A 20,986-nucleotide genomic window follows, 5' to 3' on the forward strand; every position below is an offset into this window, starting at 1 on the left:
GAGGTCACAAGGTTTTTTCTATTATTTGACCTACTGACCTAGTTTTTGATGGCACGTGACCCAGTTTCGAACTTGACCTAGATATCATCAAGATGAACGTTCTGACCAGTTTTCATGAAGATCTTTTGAAATATATGGCCTCTAGAGAGGTCACAAGGTTTTTCTATTTTTAGACCTACTGACCTAGTTTTTGACGGCACGTGACCCTGTTTCGAACTTGACCTAGATATCATCAAGGTGAACATTCTGACCAACTTTCATAAAGATCCCATGAAAAATGTGACCTCTAGAGTGGTCACAAGCAAAAGTTTACAGACGGACGGACGCACGGACGGACGACGGACGACGGACACCGCGCGATCACAAAAGCTCACCTTGTCACTTTGTGACAGGTGAGCTAAAAAGTAGCTTGATCTAGGATGCTGTATTCGGCGCGAGTGGAGTATGCCAGGTGGGATCACACAATGATCCAACCTGGCAAAATCCATGAGAGCCAAATACAAAATCCCAGATTTAGATACTGTTATAACAGGCCCGGCCTGAGGGGGCTCATGCCCCCCCCCCCCCCCCCCCCCCCCCCCCCCCCACCCCAGTTGGCTGAGAAGTGACCTATACTCATCAAAGATGCACCCAACTATTTTGGCAAAGGAATAATATTTCTCAAAATTAAGACCAGAAACGCACCAGAGGCCACCATTTCAAACCTAACTAAAAATTTCCTGAACCCTCCCCATGAAGAGGGGAGTAACCCTCCCCTTCATTACCTCAAAATTTAGACCTAATTTAGGCCACCATTTCATACCTGTATAAAACTTTCAAGGGGGAGAACCCCCTAACCCCCTAATATGAGGGGAGTACCCCTACCAGTAAATGCCCCAGAGGCCATCATTTCATACCTGTATTTCAAAAATTTCCATAGTGAATACCCCTTGACCCCCCCTATCATGGGCAGATGCTCCCCCTCCCGTACCTTCCCTGCTCTTGGCGCTATGCGCTTCGGCGGTGACGCCTTTGTTCTAAACTGGTGCACCCCCAGTCAAATATTTCTGGATCCAGGCCTGTATAATGACCCTTTTATTATATACCTCCACCTTTTTGTTTGTTGTTTTGTTATGGAACGAAATCCTTTTGATGTTTATCATTTGAGTGCAGTTTTTGTGTTCTATTTTAGAATTGTGTCAGGTCATGCATATTAAATGAAAGAAGTCCGGCAACATACAATACAAAAGGTACAATACAGACTTTTATCTGCCTGTTCGTATTTACTTGTGAAATACAAGCCATATCTTAAACAGAATTTATAATTATAGGTATATAATAAATCGTTATGATTTACACAACTGCAATGTAATTTAGACAGTAAATCTGAAATCAGACATTACACCACAAAAAACAACAACAGATTTTCAACATTTGAACTTGTGACCTTGACACCAGTGGCCTGCTATCAAAAGCCAGATCTTCATAAAGGTGCTATGAACCAAGTTTGATGATAACAAGTCAATCTGAAGTTACTGCAACTAGAAATGTCTCCCATTTGATGCCAACCTGCTGCCCGTCTGCCAACGAAAAGGAATTACTCAAATCTTGGATTTATAAGAAACCTTGCGTAAAAATATAACCCCGCCTGCAAATGTAGACCACTGCTTGGTCTTTAAATACAGGTTTCACTGTAATTATAGAGAATCACATGAAAAAAAAAATTTTTGGTTGGTCGGTCAATTAAATCATGATACAATTACTCCGGTGAATGTTTCAATTAAGTCTGCAAACGATTCAGGGATCATTTCTCAAACCATGGTTTCATTCCACAGAGATGAACCTGTTTCTGATCAAGAGTGTATGAAAACATGTTTGGACGTCATATGCCAGAGGAATGAGTAACTCCTCACAATTTAGATAAGAAAATATCTCTTTGGCTTCAAGTACTGACATTTGGCTCCAAGTATTTTTTTGCCTTTGGTGGGGTCACTGACCTTACATTTGTCGATCTGTTAAATGAAAGCCTAATTTTCTGTTACTGGTAGCATAACATGCATGATGTTTTCTAGTACTGTGAAATCATTAATATTCGTGGGGGACTAATTTTCCTGGATTTCATGGTTGAGTCAATCCACGAAATTTAATCCAAACGAACAAGTAAAATTCCCATTCATTTTATGTTCAGAAGTTGAAACCCATTAATTCATATTCCCATGAAATTGCTGTTTTGACCAAAACCATGAAATTTCATGCCCACGAAATTAAATGATTTTACAGTATGTGTCTTCTTCCTCATTGTATGTACATGATGTAGAAATGTACAATCTGTCATTATTTTCACCCAGAGGAATTAAAACTCATTTACATTATCCATAAATGAACCTATGTTTTAATTAATGTCTGAATGATAAATATGGCCTAATATGACACTGTTTAATGCCAAAATTAATAAAACCATTTTATTATAAATATTATATATGGCCAAACCGATCGGTAATAGGAAATGAAGGATTAGTAGTGTTCACATTTTCTTCCTCATTATAGAGAAATAAAATGTTATTTAATAAATAAATCTATCAAGAATATTGCCTGCAATTTTTTTCCTCCATTAGAAAACACAGGACTGGGATTCTGCTCAAAATGATCGAGAAGCCTGAAAACTTAAAACCTGAAGTCTGAGGAAAATTCTGGCATTCAAAGCCTTGAAATGTGCTTTTTCAATGGAATGTATAGGGAAATTCTGGCAGTCAAAACCTTGAAATGTGCTTTTTCAATGGAATGTATAGGGAAATTTTGGCAGTCAAAAACCTCGAAATATTCTTTTCTTTTAGCAGCCAAGCCTTGAAACATTCTAGCAGTCAACTTGAAATGTCTTTTTTCAACAATGATGTTAGGGAAATTCTGGCAGTCAAAACCTAGAAATATTCTGGCAGTCAAAACCCTGAAATGTTCTTTTCTAACTGTGATGTAAAGGTAAATTCTGGCAGTCTAAACCCTGAAATGTTCTTTTTCAACAGAGATGTATAGGGAAATGCTGGCAATTTAAAGCCTGAAATGTTCTTTTTCAATAGAGATGTATAGGGAAATGCTGGCAGTCTAAAGCCTGAAATGTTCTTTTTCAATAGAGATGTATATGGAAATGCTGACAGTCTAAAACCTGAAATGTTCTTTTTCAATAGAGATGTATAGGGAAATGCTGGCAGTCTAAATCCTGAAATGTTCTTTTTCAACAGGGATGTATAGGGAAATGCTGGCAGTCTAAACCCTGAAATGTTCTTTTTCAACAGAGATGTATAGGGAAATGCTGGCAGTCTAAACCCTGAAATGTTCTTTTTCAACAGAGATGTATAGGGAAATGCTGGCAATCTAACCCTAAAGCCTGAAATGTTCTTTTTCAATAGAGATGTATAGGGGATTCATGCTGGCAGTCTAAATCCTGAAATGTTCTTTTTCAACAGAGATGTATAGGGAAATGCTGGCAATCTAAACCCTGAAATGTTCTTTTTCAACAGAGATGTATAGGGAAATGCTGGCAGTCTAAAGCCTGAAATGTTCTTTTTCAATAGAGATGTATAGGGAAATGCTGGCAGTCTAAAGCCTGAAATGTTCTTTTTCAACAGAGATGTATAGGGAAATGCTGGCAATCTAAACCCTGAAATGTTCTTTTTCAACGGAGATGTAAAGGGAAATGCTGGCAGTCTAAAGCCTGAAACCAGGGCCAGTGCTGCAAAATCCCAGGCCTGACAACATATTTAGTGAAAACCCTTTTCCAACAGACACATTTTGCTCTTCTCACCAAGTGCTTGCTCATTATCTATACATTGCATACTTATAAAATACCAGAGTATTAAATTATACAGATTTATTATTTTCTGATATCTTATGGATAAAATTAATATTTAATATCACCCTATTAACAGTGATCTACAGCTGGCTCAGTGTGCCCCTTTCACCTTTTGTCTTGCAACACTTTCACACTCTTTCCATTACTTTTAATTGGTAGACAAATAAATCTAGAGCTACTGAAATGCTATAATTGACACTGCTAAATAAATAATAATGAAGCTAACTGATACCAATGAACTTCTTAACGGTCAGTTAACTCTGGCAATGTAGAACAAACTATTTTTGCCGGTTTTTCAAAAATGTGCTCTATTATTATTACCAATGTCCTTATTTTTTGTTTGGTTTAACATCATGCCGACACAATTATAAGTCATAAGGCGACTTTTTCCTTTTTTAAGTTACAATTGAAAGTGTTTTTGTGATCAAGTACCTTTATTTCCTTCTTGTGACTAATATCAGAATACCTTTTTTCTTTTTCATCAATTTCTTTTTTAATTCGTGGACAACATATTTTTCTGAGATAAAGCAATTTCTAAAGCTCAAAAATGTTACTTTGAAACCAAATGATTTTTGTACTATGATGCAACATCTACATTGCTTTGTGCCTTAATTTCAGTTTTCGTATGTTTTTATTTTCAAAGTCATACTACCAGTATTAGTGCCTAAAGCTGATGCCAAATTAACGGCTACATCATCATTGAAAATGATTCTGGGTGACTTAAGGAGGTAGGTTACCTTGTTACAAGGTTAAATTCAAGTTAGTTGAACCGCAGCATTTTTTTGCATTTCGTGTAATATGGAGTTTGACCTGCTACAATCTCAATTTCGTTTGTCTCTGCCTCTTCAAATTCAATTTTTATCTAGGTTTGAAGAACATGACCCTCTAAAGATATTTCATATTAAAAGAAGAAGGAAAATACGGATATTTAACACTTTTCAGTGTATTTTAGTTTCATTGATATCCGTAGAAGTCTGCATAATTGATAATTTTACTGGTATGCACGTTAGCTTTCTAATATAAGCTTTAAATGCATATGTCGCTGGGCTCGTGTCTCCATGGTAACGCATTTTCACTCATTTTTAAACAACTATGTATAAAAATAGGCGTTTTCGACGGCCTAAATGGCATTCTGTTAATGACTAACATGGAATATTTGGGAAATATTATAAGCAAAATACCATGCACTTTACATGGTACCCTATTTTTCTTAAAGTTTACAGTAACCATGGCAACAAAGATGTTTAAAATAGCTTATATCTTGCTTTTTGTCGTAATTTCTTATAAAAAAATATTGAATAAGATTATCTTTCTAGTTAATGTAGCTTTAAAACATATTATTTCTAACGTAAGTTATATTTTCTTGTTATTTGCATTGATTCAAACAAATTTCACAGCTTAGAATACATACGGCAGTACCCCTCGCCTGGCATTTTTCATGGAAAAATCGTTCAGCATGCTGATATTATTCTAATGGATATTGTTGAAATGAAAATAAAAGCCGAAGTTGTGTTTCTTAAATAGACCAGTGTCAACGCTTTTGAATTTTACATTTAGATACTTAGGTCACGGGCTTCGTTTCCATGGTAACATCAATTAAATTTAAGGAACCACATTTTTCTACTGAAATTTGAACAGTTTTAGATCTTATTTTAGTATATAAGTAACAAATTATCAACGGAACCTGAAAAATAGGTATTACAAATCAAACTGCTAGATTTTTTATTTGAAAATGGCCGTTACAAGTAACCTTTCATCCAACTATATTCCAGATAACATTGGTTACCATCATCCATTTTCTTACAATCCGCATAACGTTTCAATATAACTACATAAAAGAAGCAAAATGTTGATGATTATTCAGAGCAAAAGATTCATAACAAATATTTCAGCAAATATTTGTTATTTGAAGATAGTTAAAATAAAGAAAATGCACAGAATTCGTACTTTCAAGATAAAAGCTATTAATTTTGCGCGGTAACTGACACGTAACGTCATGACGTCAGTGACGTCATTTTATAGCAACATTGTTTTGAAGCGTTTCTGCGGCAGTTGATTCATTATTTCTGCATTATTAAACCATAAAGTATCAGACTGGAGGCAGGTTCATGATTTGTTTTCAGGAGAATGAATATACAAACACATTTAATTTGTCGTAAACGTCGTCGTAAATCGTCACGTTAGCTTCCGGTTGGACATGCGCACATACAAATATGAAGGTAACCTACCTCCTTAAAGGGTGTCATGTATTAAAATTCATAATGATCTGTATAAGTATCGTCATCCATTAGATCTAAAAATAACTGAATTATGAAAATTAACTAGAAACCCTCTTTAAAAGGTAAAGAATGTTTCTCACACATTTACAAAAAAATCAGGAGACAGCTTCTTTTACCTGACTTTAAATGAGCCGTGCCATGAGAAAACCAACGTAGTGTGTTTGGGACCAGCATGGATCCAAGCCAGCCTGCGCATCATGCTGTTCGATTTCAAACCCTATTGCAATTCGAGAAACCGTTAGCAAACAGCATGGATCCTGACCAGACTGCATGGATGTACAGGCTGGTCTGGATCCATGCTGGTCACAAATGCACTATGTTGGTTTTCTCATGGCATGGCTCAAATATATTTTGCAACAGTTTTTCTTATATTTGATTTATGGCAATAGCACCATAAAAAAAATACAAGGATACAAAAAATATGAAGGGTAGTATGTTTGGACAACTATGACAAGATAACATTGAAGGACAATATAGAAGTGGTCATAAACTAAATGTTACAATAACAGGAAAAGGTCACCTTATGTATGACAAGTGGACATACAGATAAAATAAGGACAAAAACTGGCCTATGTCAATCTAAGCAAATATGATAAGGGTCAGCAGTAACGACCACACTATCTATACAAAGGGTCAACAAACCAACGGACAAACAAAATCAAGTAAGACATTTCGATAAGAACTGCTTATACAGTAAATTTACTATAAGCAGTTAAATGTCATTATTTTAATAAACAGAGGCAAATCAGCAATAAATGAGCCGAGCCATGACAAAACCAACATAGTGGGTATGCCACCAGCATGGATCCAGACCAACCTGCGCATCCGCGCAGTCTGGTCAGGATCCATGCTGTTCGCTAACAGTTTCTCCAATTCTAATAGGCTTTAAAAGCGAACAGCATGGATCCTGACCAGACTGCGCGGATGCGCAGGCTGGTCTGGATCCATGTTGGTCGCAAACCCACTATGTTGGTTTTCCCATGGCACGGCTCAAATATTGATCGGGGAAAGCTTCAAAGACCTCACCACGTAACCCACAATAACTTCTGATTTTTCGCCTGTTCTTCCTCCAAGAAGCCTTAGTTATCTAAATGCAAAAGACACAAACCTCTAAGCAGCAAAAATGATGTCAAAATTGCCTGAAAATGCTTGACAGCAATGTCTTTGAAAACATTTTATGACTCTAGGTCAAATACTGGCTGACACACAACTTTCAGGTCTTTGACTTTCCACAGCCATAACTCCTAAATCCCGAACAAAACCCTCAGATGCACAACTTCACATGCTGAATAACAATCCTACCATTATATATGATGACTCTAAGTCAAATACTTTCTAAAATATGCAAAAAAACAAATCTGAAAGTATTCTGACACCGGTAAATCAAACCTTAAAATTTCTTGCGGGAATATATTACAATGATCAGACATGCAAGTCCTATCCTCTTCAATATGCTGATACTGTACAAGTTTCATTTCAGCTGAATGGAAACTGTAGAAAAAAGTAGAAGTTGAGTACACAAGAAAGTGTGACAAACAGACAGACTGAATTAAATAAATGAGAAATATATACCATATGTAATTACATATATAATTTCTTTTTCATTACAGCATGCTGGTTAAACCATTTATGATTAAAGACATTTTTCCCCCTTAAAAAGAGAATGTATTGTTTATCAGGTTTAAAATACTGTAAAATCGTTAAATTTTGTGGGCATGAAATTTCGTGGTTTTGGTCAAAACGGCGATTTCGTGGGGAATCATATGAATTCGTTTATTTTAACTTTGGAACATAAAATGAATGGGAATTTTACTTGTTTGTTGGGATTAAATTTTGTGGATTGACTCAACCACAAAATCCACGAAAATTAGTCCCCCACGAATATTAATGATTTCACAGTACCACTTTTTAACTGTATTTCAGTTTTTGTTGTGAAATCATTTATTTATATTAGCGGAGGACAAATTTTCTTGGATTTCTTGGTTTAATGCCAATCCACAAAAATAAATGTCAATGTCCAACGAAATTCCAAATTTCTTTGATATTTGTTAAGTGGAAATCCATAGACTTCACTTCCCGACCAAACAAAACCAGCAAAAACATGAAATTTTCTACCTGCGAAATTAAATGATTTTGCAGTAAACCTATTCGACAATTTCCCAACAAGGATCAGAGATAGAGTACAACTGACCACAAAGAAAACACTTCTTCTCCAGGATATGAACCATCGCCTTGGTTTTCATTTACTTGTTGTAGTCAGAGAATATTAATGGATCTAGGGATTTTGGTCACCTTGGTATAACTCAGACACTGTTGAAAACACAGCTAACTACCTCACAATAAATAAATAACTTGAGAAAAGCTTAAAAATGAAATGAAATGTGACCCAAAAAATCCGACAATGAAAGTGTAACAAATGATCAAGGAATATTTTCTTACCTTACAGAAAAAGTCTAAAGCCAGCAGTTAGCTACAACAGCACAGAACTTAGTTATTTCAGTAGCTTATATCCCTCATCTTCATAAAGCAACAGCCTCTTAATAAAGTTCAAATTTTCCATGAAATTCTTTAATAAAGATTTTGTTCACAATATTTTATTTCAATTTCAAAGTTTGTGTAGGAGCATCCAAAGTACTCTTTCTGTTTTAGGTGTAAAAATTCCCCATGACATAATACTTAATTTACTAATTATTTTAAGCACACTTTGATGTATTACTTAATCACCAAAAATTTAAATGCATGTTCAAACTGAATAAATTGCTAGAAATTGTCAAAATAGCATCCAATATTAAAACTCATTCACACTGTTAATGAAGGATATACATACATGTAATTATATATTACATCCACAATATTTGTATATCAAATTTTCTCAAACACTAATATTTCATTATTACAAATGTGAAACAGAAACTGTTACTTTATAATTTTCTGCAGTTACTGTGGTACTTTCACAGTTTTCCAATATTTTTTGCAGTCTATTCCCAGTATAATTATAATGTATATCCCTGCACCTCAATTCTCCCACAATACACGCACCTACTTCTACTTATGAAATATATATAAAGTATAGTGGCTAGTGGGCTATTATTATCTGATAATACATTAACCCCCATCAAGTACCTACCTAGTATTATAACATACTACATAGTCCGTTGACTTATACTATGGGAGATAACAAATAAAAATCTCTGTCTGTCTGCCTTATTGCTCATTTCTCCAGCAGTACGATAAATAGTAATCCTCTATAAAACGACAGATTCTTTAGTAACTTTTGCTTTAATCTTAAAAATTAAACTTTACTAATCTGATTGAAGTTAATTGCAAAATGCACTTTCAATATAAAGTCCGCTCCAGTCAAAATAATAATCACTTAGTACTAAAATACACTGATATACAGTTACGTCCATTGTTTTTCAAAGGAAATCTATTAATTTTCTAATGACTGTTCTATGTTTAAGAGTGTACATTTCATAATTAACTGAACCATTATTTCTTCGATTTCACGAGTTTTACAGCCAGTTAAGTAGAGATATAAAGTTTTCCTTATCACTTAATTAAAATTCACTTTTTTAATAATTACTCCAGCAAAAAAAAAAAATGTAATACGATTATGTAGGCAATTTAAGACAAATTTAAATCACTTCGTTGCTTCAGCCAAGTAAATTTTCTTTTTTTACTTTTCCATTGAAATGTAACACCAATGATAATATATATCTAGTGTGAAATGACCGAGACAAAATAAATTAAATTTACTCCATCACTTCTCAACAATTTAAACACAACATATTTCTTTATTGTTGTATAATAAAAACACACAAGCAATATTCATCTCAATTTTTTACCAAAACTTTTCAAATAATCTCTTTAGCGAAATTCTTTAATATGACGTGTGTAAGCATTGTCCACCCTAAGAAAGCCAATAGTACATGACTAAAGCAATAAAATAAGTGTACTGACCTACGCTATTGTTGTGTCGAACAAATACCCTGACAGCACCGTAACAGTTGGTCAATTGTTCTGCCAGCCAATGTTTTCGAATATTAATCGCTAAACCCAATATATTGTCCAGCAAACTATTGTCCAATATATTAAGACGATAAATACGTTTATGACGGACACAGTTGTTAGTATTATACAGTATTAAGAAACACGCTACATTCTGTTTTAACAATATTACTCTAAAATGCATAACTATTTAGAGATTATGAACATTATAAGAAATTCTGTCTCCCTACAAAAAGGGGTATTTAGTGCTAAAAATGCACTGACCAAAACAAAAGGTCATGACTTCCATAAAGATTAACATTGTTTGAATTTGACAAAAACTAGAATGTGTCTGTAGGACACAGGGTGTACCCCCCACTGGTACATTTGTCACAAATAAGGGGAAATCATTCATATGTTTGCAGTCTTAATTGGGTATAGCCTCAAAAAAAATAATTATGAAATGGATTCATTATTCTGTACCATATACTTTTTGAGCTATGAGCATCACAAACAAAAATCCACTACCGTATAGCGGGTTATTTCTACGGGGGCAATATTTCTGCGTTTCTGCGGTCTCTCAGTAGAATCGCAAAAATATTTCCAGCAGAATATTCATCCAGCAAAAATTTAAAACGCAAAAAAATCTGCATTTTTTCATCAACATTGTTTCACGATATGTTACCCGAGGTAATCCGAAGTTCACAATGGCATGGTCTAATTATTTGAAATTACCGTCACCTAACAGTTACCGATAATGGTATAATTAGGTGTGATGGTCAATCAAAGTCCTAACTGTTAATCCCCCAGAAAACGTTTCTTCTTTTTTTTTTTGTTTGATTATTTTTGTGAATGTAATAAACTGAGTGAATTTCACTTGAGTTGTTCTTATTAACATCTTCCGAACTATACCTTAGTAACCTTTATACTTACGTAAACGTTATGCCGATATACCGCAGTTTGCAGTTGTTGGACTTATATTTGTCCAATTCACATGTTATTATATTCTACAATGTATTCATTAAATGAAAAACTACTTAACAGCAGTTACCGGTAATTTAGTTTATTGTTTTCATACGCTATCATTCTCACGACGTCCGATCATGCGGGGAACTACCTCCTCCTTGGTATCAAAAACGCAGAAATTTCACTTCCTTTTATGTGAAAACGCAGAAATTAAACACGCTTCAATTTCTTTCATAATTTTTGGGACCAAAACGCAGAATATTTTTACCGCAGAAATAACCCGCTATATGGTATTTTGGCTATTTCAAGGGCCATAACTCTGTAATAAACGGTAAAATTCTTAAGAATAATGCCAAGTGTGCAAGGTCACATTATGATAAAGACTGAAGCAAGGTTTCATGAATTTACATTAAATACTTTTTGAGTGAGGCACATAATTAGGTGAAAATGTGCATTTTTTTACTATTTCAGGGGCCATAACTCTGGAAATAGGAGGGCGGACCCAGATGAAAAATAGGAGGTGCGCAAGTTCATGATAAAGACTCATGCAAGGTTTCATGAATTTATAACAAATACTTTTTGAGCTAGGTGTGTCACGAACTTCGGACGGACGCACGCACAGACAAGAGCAAATCTATATGCCCCCACCACTCATGGGGAGGGGGGGGGGCACAAAAAAAACTTCTGTGAAATCATTTACATTTGTGGGTATTTTGTGATTGTATCAATCCACAAGATTAAATTCCAACAAATGAGCAAATTTTTCTTGATTCTATCTTAAAAATTTAAAATCCATGATGGAAAAGTCGATTTTGCTGAAACCATGAAATTTTTACCCATGATATTTAATGATTTTAAGGTATGATATATCTAAATGACATTTTGGTTAACCCGAAAACTGTAAGTTTTGAGGAAGTAATATCATCAATAATTTCAATTATAAAATCCATGACATAATTATTCAAAAGTTAAATTAAAGATACTTTGAAGTATGGCTAAAATACAGCTATTGGAAATAAAATTTGAGGTTTCCAAGACTGTTCATAAATCATGAAAAATAAACAGAAATAATAATTAAATATAACAAAAAAAACATAATTATTTCGACAAACGTACGAGTTTTATAAAGAGTTTTAAAACCACAGTCATGTTTAGTTGACATTTTTCACCAATATAAGCCGGAATAAACCATAGCTGGTTCTCTGGTCTATATTGCAGTTTAACATGGTCCATTATCATATTGACGTTTCAAATCATAACAAGGCAGTCTGAAAAACAGCTAAATCCCCCGCCACTGCTATGGATAGTGAAAAGGTAAAGACCTTTAGCTGTGACCTTGACCTTGAACTGACATGGCTGACTCATGAATTCTGCACGTCTTAATGAGGTCATCATTTGACCCAAGTTTCATAAAAATCCTTCAAGGGGTTAAGGAAATACAGAGCTCAAACCTTTGACCTTGAGTTGTGACCTTGACCTTGAGCTGACATGGCTGACTCATGAGTTCTTGATGAGGTGATCATTTGGCCCAAGTTTGATGAAAATCCTTCAAGGGGTTTAGGGGATACAGAGTGGACACAAAATGGAAGGCTCAAACCTTTGACCCTAAGTTGTGACCTTGACCTTGAGCCCGCATGGCTGACTCATAAGTTCTGCACATCGTTTTGATGAGGTGATCATTTGACCAAAGTTTTATTGAATTCCTTCAAGGGGTTAAGGAGATATAGAGCGGACACGAAATGGAAGGCCAAAACCTTTGACCTTAAGTTGTGACCTTGACCTTGAGCCAGCATGGCTGATTCATAAGTTCTGCACATCGCCTTGATGAGGTGATCATTTGTCCCAAGTTTGATGAAAATCCTTCAAGGGGTTTAGGAGATATAGAGCAGACACAAAATGGAAAGCTCAAACCTTTCACCCTAAGTTATGACCTTGACCTTGAGCCGGCATGGCTGACTCATGGGTTCTGCACATCGTTTTGATGAGGTGATCATTTGACCCAAGTTTTATAAAATTCCTTCAAGGGGTTTAGGAGATATAGAGCGGACACAAAATGGAAGGCTCAAACCTTTGACCTTGAGTTGTGACCTTGACCTTGAGCCGACAAAGCTGACTTATAGGTTCTGCACATCGTCTTGATGAGGTGATCATTTGACCCAAGTTTCATGAAAATCCTTCAAGGGGTTTAGGAGATATGGAGCAGACACAAAAGTGTTACAGACAGACGGACGGAAGGAAAGAAGGACAGACAGAGACCATTCCTATAACCCTCCACCACTTGTGGTGGGGGATTAAAAATATCATGTATATCACAGTCATCATTCTTTAGAAATGACACTTTTATTCACATCAAAGTCAATATATTGTTTTCCTTACTTTTCCTTACTGGTTCATTCACAAATTGAGTGACAGTATTTTTTTTTATGATTTTTTTTTTCACTAAAATGAAATTATTTTATAAACCTACATTTAATGCACACCTTGATTTCTGAATCAATTTCTTTTCATGACAGGGTATTTCATGCAAAAGTTTTAACAATATCCATAATTTTTTTTTAAAGATTCTTTTTTCCAAAAGTTTGTAACTTTTTACATTAATTTTCGATGCTTTATTAAAGTTCTATAAGGCTTTTTATTCTATGTTAAAAACAGACACGGCAGTTATATAACGAAATAGATGTTATACATAATAAAATAATGAGAAAATCACAAATTTCAGTTTTACAATTAGGAACTGTTACAGTTTCAGTTATAAAGCGAGATAATTATAACAATATTATATGCCGAGTTAATCACTATTCAATTCTTTGGCAAATAAATAAAAATAAAAATAAAATTACTTTTTAACCAGAAACACACATAATATGTATTTTATGTTTATAAAACATTTTGTAGCCACATTAAAAGGAAAAGCTTGTGAGCCTTCACTGTTTCAATATGTTTTATAACAAGAAATCTGACAACAAGAGGGCCATGATGGCCCTATATCAGTCACCAGAGTTGATCTGGCCTACTGACCTAGTTTTTGACCCCACATGACCCAGTTTCAAACTTGACCTAGAGATCATCAAGACAAACATTATGACCTAGTTTCATAAAGATTGGGTCACAACTGTGGCCTCTTGAGTGTTAACAACTTTTTCCTTTGGTTTGACCTGGTGACCTTGTTTTTGACCCCACATGACCAAGATTCGCACTTGACCTAGAGGTCATCAAGACAAACATTCTGATCAATTCTCATGAGTTTCAAACTTTATCTGTGGACTCTAGAGTGTTAAGAAGATTTTCTTTTGATCTGACCTACTGACCTAGTTTTTGACCCCGCATAACCTAGTTTAGAACTTGACCTAGAGATTATCAAGACAAACACTCTGACCAAATTTCATAAAGACTGGATCACAGATGTGGCCTCTAGAGTGATTACAAGGCAAATACTGACGCACGACGGACGATGCACGATGCCAGACAATGACCCTTTCAAACAAAATTTATGTCCTAAATAATTTTTTTTTAATAAATTAAGACCACATTTTTTTTTAAATCCTCTTAAAACCAAAGAATCATTCAGAATTATGTATTAACAGTGTTAAATGAAAATCTACTGAGCACTTAAGATGTGGAGCAGACATGATGGATGGACTGACATGGGTAACTCAATACAACACTCCTATATTCTGAATCTGGGGATATGATAAAGTAAATAAAGAATGCCCGCAAAGTGAAGAACCCCTTGCCTGTGGCAGTGCCCTCGTGTGTATGGCATATGGCACACCTTCTCATTATGCTAATTAATACTTGTTTTATTGTATCAAAATCCCTTGAAATATTTAAAACATTCCGATAAATGAACAATCTGACCAAACTAATGGATGAACATACAAACAGACTGAATAAAGTTACTATAGGCTGGACTTTGGAAGCAAAATGAATGGTTGCAATTTATGTGAACCAAACATTAACAATACATTTTTTTTGCAGTACACAAAATATTATCATCATTTAGACTATGTCAATAATTCCTTTCATGTATAATAAGTCATGACCTTTAGTTTAAATTTAATATACTGGGGTCAATGTTTTGGTCGAAGGTAATACGTTTAGAGGACAAGATATACATTTTATTGTAAACTTGCTATCATTATGACAGTGATAAATATTACAACCCTTCATGTTGCTGTAATAAACACGTCTTGATTGATTTATTTCATATTTGGCTTTTACTGGCAATGTCTTTTCAACAAATATCTAATTTAAGAAAAAGGGACGTTAACATAAATCAATACTGTAAAATAACGTGTTACAAATTGGTCCATTTTACAGTCCTTATTACCAATGTTCATCCAACCGATTGAGTATAGCTAGCGTATAAAAAGTTTTTATTCGAAGGTATTATCGGCTAACTCGCCCCGAGGCTAAATGACCCAAATTTAAACGGAAAACAACACCTTGGGTGATGACCGTAGTTTTGTGGTTATCCACTTGTGAAATGAAAATTAAAATGACTTACGAATAAACAAGGTATGTCGCATCTCCTTTAAATTTAAACAACCCAAGGCAATCAAATTTCACTCCTTCACAGTATAGGTTGCAAAAATGTCGTTAATTACACTTCAGAATAACAAATATAATCTATTCAAAGCAGTCTATACCCAGTGATATTTTGTTTCCTTAAATGGGTTAATTTTTATCCTATGAACTGCAGAATAAGAAAAACATCTATCATGCATATCGATTGCATGCGTGAAGAAAATGTAAAATATGTATACATATACGTGTGCAAAATGTAAGTACAGATGTGCTAGGGACCATAAAGCTTTCTATTACACAGAGTTTTGTTTTATGTTAAAATTTTTTTTTCAAACTTCAGTTTAATATATGATTTTTTTCAAAATTTCAGGATATACTTAATATATTTCAATGAATTAAAACCACAAAACGGAAATCTTTCGCACATATGATTTATTTGCTGTATCTATTTGCCAATATCATACATGGTGTTCAGTTAAAAAAAACACAATTTAAATACATTTGCCTTCATAATAACAGACTATTACGCCAACTCGGAAAATTAAATGTCTTACCTTTCTTTTAAATTGTCTGGCAGTCTCTTCAATTAAAGATTAGCTAGCATGCAATAATTCCACCTGAAATTAATAAAAAAAATATTACTTATTTTTAAGATTTATATACCAACAATCTAAACTACACACATTATTTTGTTTTCTTTTGTTGACACGGACACAATTTAGATAAAATAACAACTTTTCAGTTTAATGGAGGCAGAGACCTGAGGAACCTTTCAATACAGTGTCAGGCACCAGCAACATGAACAGCCTTACATGAAACAAGAGGGCCAAGATGGCCCTAGGGTGCTCACCTGAGTAATACACCATAACAGTGTAAACATGTTTGACCTAGAGATTTCATGGAGACAAATATTCTGACCAATTTTCTCTAAGATTGGACCAAAGACCAAAAATTTGCCTCTTGAGTGTAAACAAGCATTTTCCACTTTCTTTGATTTGACCTAGTTTTTGACCCTACATGACCCAAATTCAAATTTGTCCCAGATTTCATGAAAACAAAGTTAATTATACATTCTGACAAAATTTCAGGAAGATTGGAGCAAAAAAAAGTGGCCTCTAAGGTGCAAACAAGCTTTTCCTTTGATTTGACCTAGTGACCTAGTTTTTGAGCCCATGTGATCAAGATTTGAAGTCATCCAAGACTTCATGATAACAAACATTCTGACCAAGCTTTATGAAGACAGAATAAAAAATGTGGCCCCTAGAGTGTAAACAAGCTTATTCTTCGATTTGACCTGGTGACCTAGTTTTTGACCCTACGTGACCCAGATAAAAAAAAACATGTCTTAGATTTCATGCAGACAAACACTCTGACCAAGTTCCATGCACATCAAATGAAAAATGCAGCCCCTATTGCATACACAAGGTTGGTGACCTAGTTTTTGACCCCAGGTGACCCAGATTTGAATCTGACCTAGATTTCATCATGAAAATCATTCTGATCAAATCTCACGAATATCCAGTCAAAAATGCAGCCACTATAGCACACACACAGTTTTTCTTTGATTTGACCTAGTGGCCTAATTTTTTACTCCAGATTACCAATATTCAAATTGATCTACACTTCATCAAGACAAACATTCTGACCAATTTTCATGAGTTTCAAACTTAAATTGTGGTCTTGAGAGCGTTAACAAGATTTTCCTTTGATCTGGCCTACTAACCTAGGTTTTGATCCCACATGACCCAGATTTGAAACTGGCCTAAAGATCACCAAGGTAAACTTTCTAACTAATTTTCAACAAAAGAGGGTCATTAATGTGGCCTCTGGAGTGTTAATAAGCTTTTCCCTAAATATGATTGGGTGACCTAGTTTTTGACCCCACATGACCCAGATTCTAACTTGACCTAGAGGTCATCAAGATAAACATTCTGACCAAGTTTCAAACTTAAGCTGTGGACTCTACAATATTAACAAGATTTTCCTTTGATCTGGCCTACTGACCTAGTTTTTGATCACACATGACTCAATTTCGAACCTGACCTAGAGATCATCAAGGCAAACATTCTGACCAAGTTTCATAAAAATTGAGTCACAACTGTGGCCTCTAAGACTGTTTACAAGCTTTTTCTTTGATTTGACCAGGTGACCTAATTTTTTACCCACATGACCTAGATTCAAACTTGACCTAAAGGTCTTCAGAACAAGCATTTTGACCAATTCTCATGAGTTTCAAACTGAAATTGTGGTCTCTAGAGTGTTAGCAAGATTTTCCTTTGATCTAGCCTAATGACCTAGTTTTTGACTCCACATGACCCAAAAGACACCGATCAAATCATCATGGAGAACATTCATACTTCCCAGGGACACCCATCAAATCATCATGGAGAACATTCATACTGCAGAGAGACACACATCAAATCATCATGGAGAACATTCATATTGCCCAGAGACACCCATCAAATCATCATGGAGAACATTCATATTGCCCAGAGACACACATTAAATCATCATGGAGAACATTCATATTGCCCAGAGACACACATTAAATCATCATGGAGAACATTCGTACTGCCCAGAGACACCCATCAAATCATCATGGAGAACATTCATATTGCCCAGAGACACACATTAAATCATCATGGAGAACATTCGTACTGCCCAGAGACACCCATCAAATCATCATGGAGAACATTCATATTGCCCAGAGACACCCATCAAATCATCATGGAGAACATTCATATTGCCCAGAGACACCCATCAAATCATCATGGAGAACATTCGTATTGCCCAGAGACACCCATCAAATCATCATGGAGAACATTCGTATTGCCCAGAGACACACATCAAATCATCATGGAGAACATTCGTACTGCCCAGAGACACACATTAAATCATCATGGAGAACATTCGTACTGCAGAGAGACACACATCAAATCATCATGGAGAACATTCATACTGCCCAGAGACACCCATCAAATCATCATGGAGAACATTCATATTGCCCAGAGACACCCATCAAATCATCATGGAGAACATTCGTATTGCCCAGAGACACCCATCAAATCATCATGGAGAACATTTGTACTGCCTAGAGACACACATCAAATCATCATGGAGAACATTTGTACTGGCCAGAGACACCCATCAAATCATCAAGGAGAACATTTGTACTGCCTAGAAACACACATCAAATCATCATGGAGAACATTTGTACTGGCCAGAGACACCCATCAAATCATCAAGGAGAACATTTGACTGCCCAGAGACATACATCAAATCATCATGGAGAACATTTGTATTGCCCAGAGACACACATCAAATCATCATAGAGAACATTCGCACTGCCCAGAGACACCCATCATCATGGAGAACACTGATACTGCCTGGAGACACCCATCAAATCATCATGGAGAACATTCATACTGCCCAGAGACATCCATCAAATCATCATCGAGAACGTTCGTACTGCCCAGAGACATACATCAAATCATCATGGAGAACATTTGTATTGCCCAGAGACACACATCAAATCATCATAGAGAACATTCGTACTGCCCAGAGACACCCATCAAATCATCATGGAGAACATTCATACTGCCTGGAGACACCCATCAAATCATCATAGAGAACATTCGTACTGCCCAGAGACACGCATCAAATCATCATGGAGAACATTCGTACTGCCCAGAGACACCCATCAAATCATCATGGAGAACATTCGTATTGCCCAGAGACACCCATCAAATCATCATGGAGAGCATTCATACTTCACAGACACACCCATCAAGATCCGCACGAAGAACATTCGTATAGCCCAGAGACACACATCAAATCATCATAGAGAACATTCGTACTGCCCACAGACACCCATCAAATCATCATGGAGAACATTCATACTGCCCAGAGACACCCATCAAATCATCATGGAAAGCATCCATACTTCACAAGGACACCCATCAAGATCACCATGAAGAACATTCGTACTGCCCACAGACACCCATCAAATCATCATGGAGAGCATTCATACTTCACAGACACACCCATCAAGATCACCACGAAGAACATTCGTATAGCCCAGAGACACACATCATATCATCATTGAGGACATTCATACAGCTCAGCGACTGACATCAAATCATCAAGGAGAACATTGGTACTGCCTGGAGACACCCATTAAATCATCATGTACGACAGTCCTACTGTTGGCTATAATATGGATGTATTATACCTCCGATATAACAAACACTTTTTGTAACCAAAACAAGTTTCTTATAACCGAGTTTTACAGTATTGATCTTATAAATTATCAATACTTGTATAGAATACCATAGCAGTATTTGATTTGTTTTTTTTGGGGTTTAACGCCGTTTTTCAACAGTATTTCAGTCATGTAACTGCGGGCAGTTTACTTAACCAGTGTTCCTGGATTCTGTACCAGTACAAACCTGTTCTCCGCAAGTAACTGCCAATAAAAATCTGTAAAAAGATCCTTTGGAAGCATAGAATGCAACCAAGCAGAATAATAGCAGACTCGCTTTTAATGAGTCTGTTCATGAGTGGTAATGAAATGTGCAACACCTCTCATGCCCCCTAGCATCAAGTTGACTTAAATTGATATGAAAGTGGGAAATTAAGGGTCTTGTTCAGTTTTGTGACAAAATGTTGAATCTTTCTCTTACAACTGATGTCTACCCATTTTTGACATAGTAATTCATAAGTTCAATTAGCCTATATTCTTTTATTGTCTTCTGCGCATTTTAATACTATCTGTCAGCATAATTTTGAACTTGGAGCTGAAAGGTAAATGCAAGTGACAGAACAGGGGAGGTAATTTAAACATTGTAAATTGCAATAACTTTGTAATTTCTTGGTCTGTGAGACTTCAAGACATAGAAATCATGTCATTCAGAGGCATTGAACTTTTTGTAGAAATAAAGTTTCTGTTAATATCGCTAATGATAATTCTTACTTTGTTTCATACCTTTAAAGCCTAGTAGCATACATCTTAACAAGTATCCTTGGAAACAAAGCAAGCAAATTATCTGTATCCTCCCACACACTTTTTTAAATCCAACAAAAGAAATCAATATTATAATAACACTAGTGGAGACTGAATATACAAGTGAAAATCCATCAACACCTGTATCAGTATACAAATAAACATTCCATAATTATACTGAACTATCTATAATAAGTTTGATCACCTCAATGAAAGTTCAATTAAGGAAAATATTTAAACTCCAATAAAAATGAAAGCAGAAGCTATACTCCTTTAAAATCCATATTTTTATCTACCACAAATATTCCAACATTTAGCCTAACTGAACTAATGGAGACTAAACTGACCATTGATTTTTGGCTAGTTGATGAGGGTTTCGCATAACTTCCCATGATATGA

General features: G+C 35.4%; 1 protein-coding gene across 2 annotated transcripts in view; it reads right to left on the minus strand.

Annotated features, from left to right (window-relative positions):
• The window catches only part of LOC123537829 (retinoic acid receptor gamma-like), a 101,400-nt gene that overhangs the window by 57,460 nt on the left and 22,954 nt on the right, over positions 1–20,986 (minus strand). The window contains exon 3 of one of the 2 annotated variants that reach the window (XM_045321677.2): positions 16,140–16,202. The gene's annotated coding sequence lies outside the window, so the exon portion shown is untranslated. Of the gene's footprint in view, positions 1–15,565; positions 15,742–16,139; positions 16,203–20,986 lie in introns of those variants that run through there. The other variant, XM_053529550.1, reaches the window with a different exon arrangement.

The sequence above is a fragment of the Mercenaria mercenaria genome, chromosome 18 (genome assembly GCF_021730395.1).
Source record: "Mercenaria mercenaria strain notata chromosome 18, MADL_Memer_1, whole genome shotgun sequence".
Taxonomy (NCBI): Eukaryota; Metazoa; Mollusca; class Bivalvia; order Venerida; family Veneridae; genus Mercenaria; species Mercenaria mercenaria.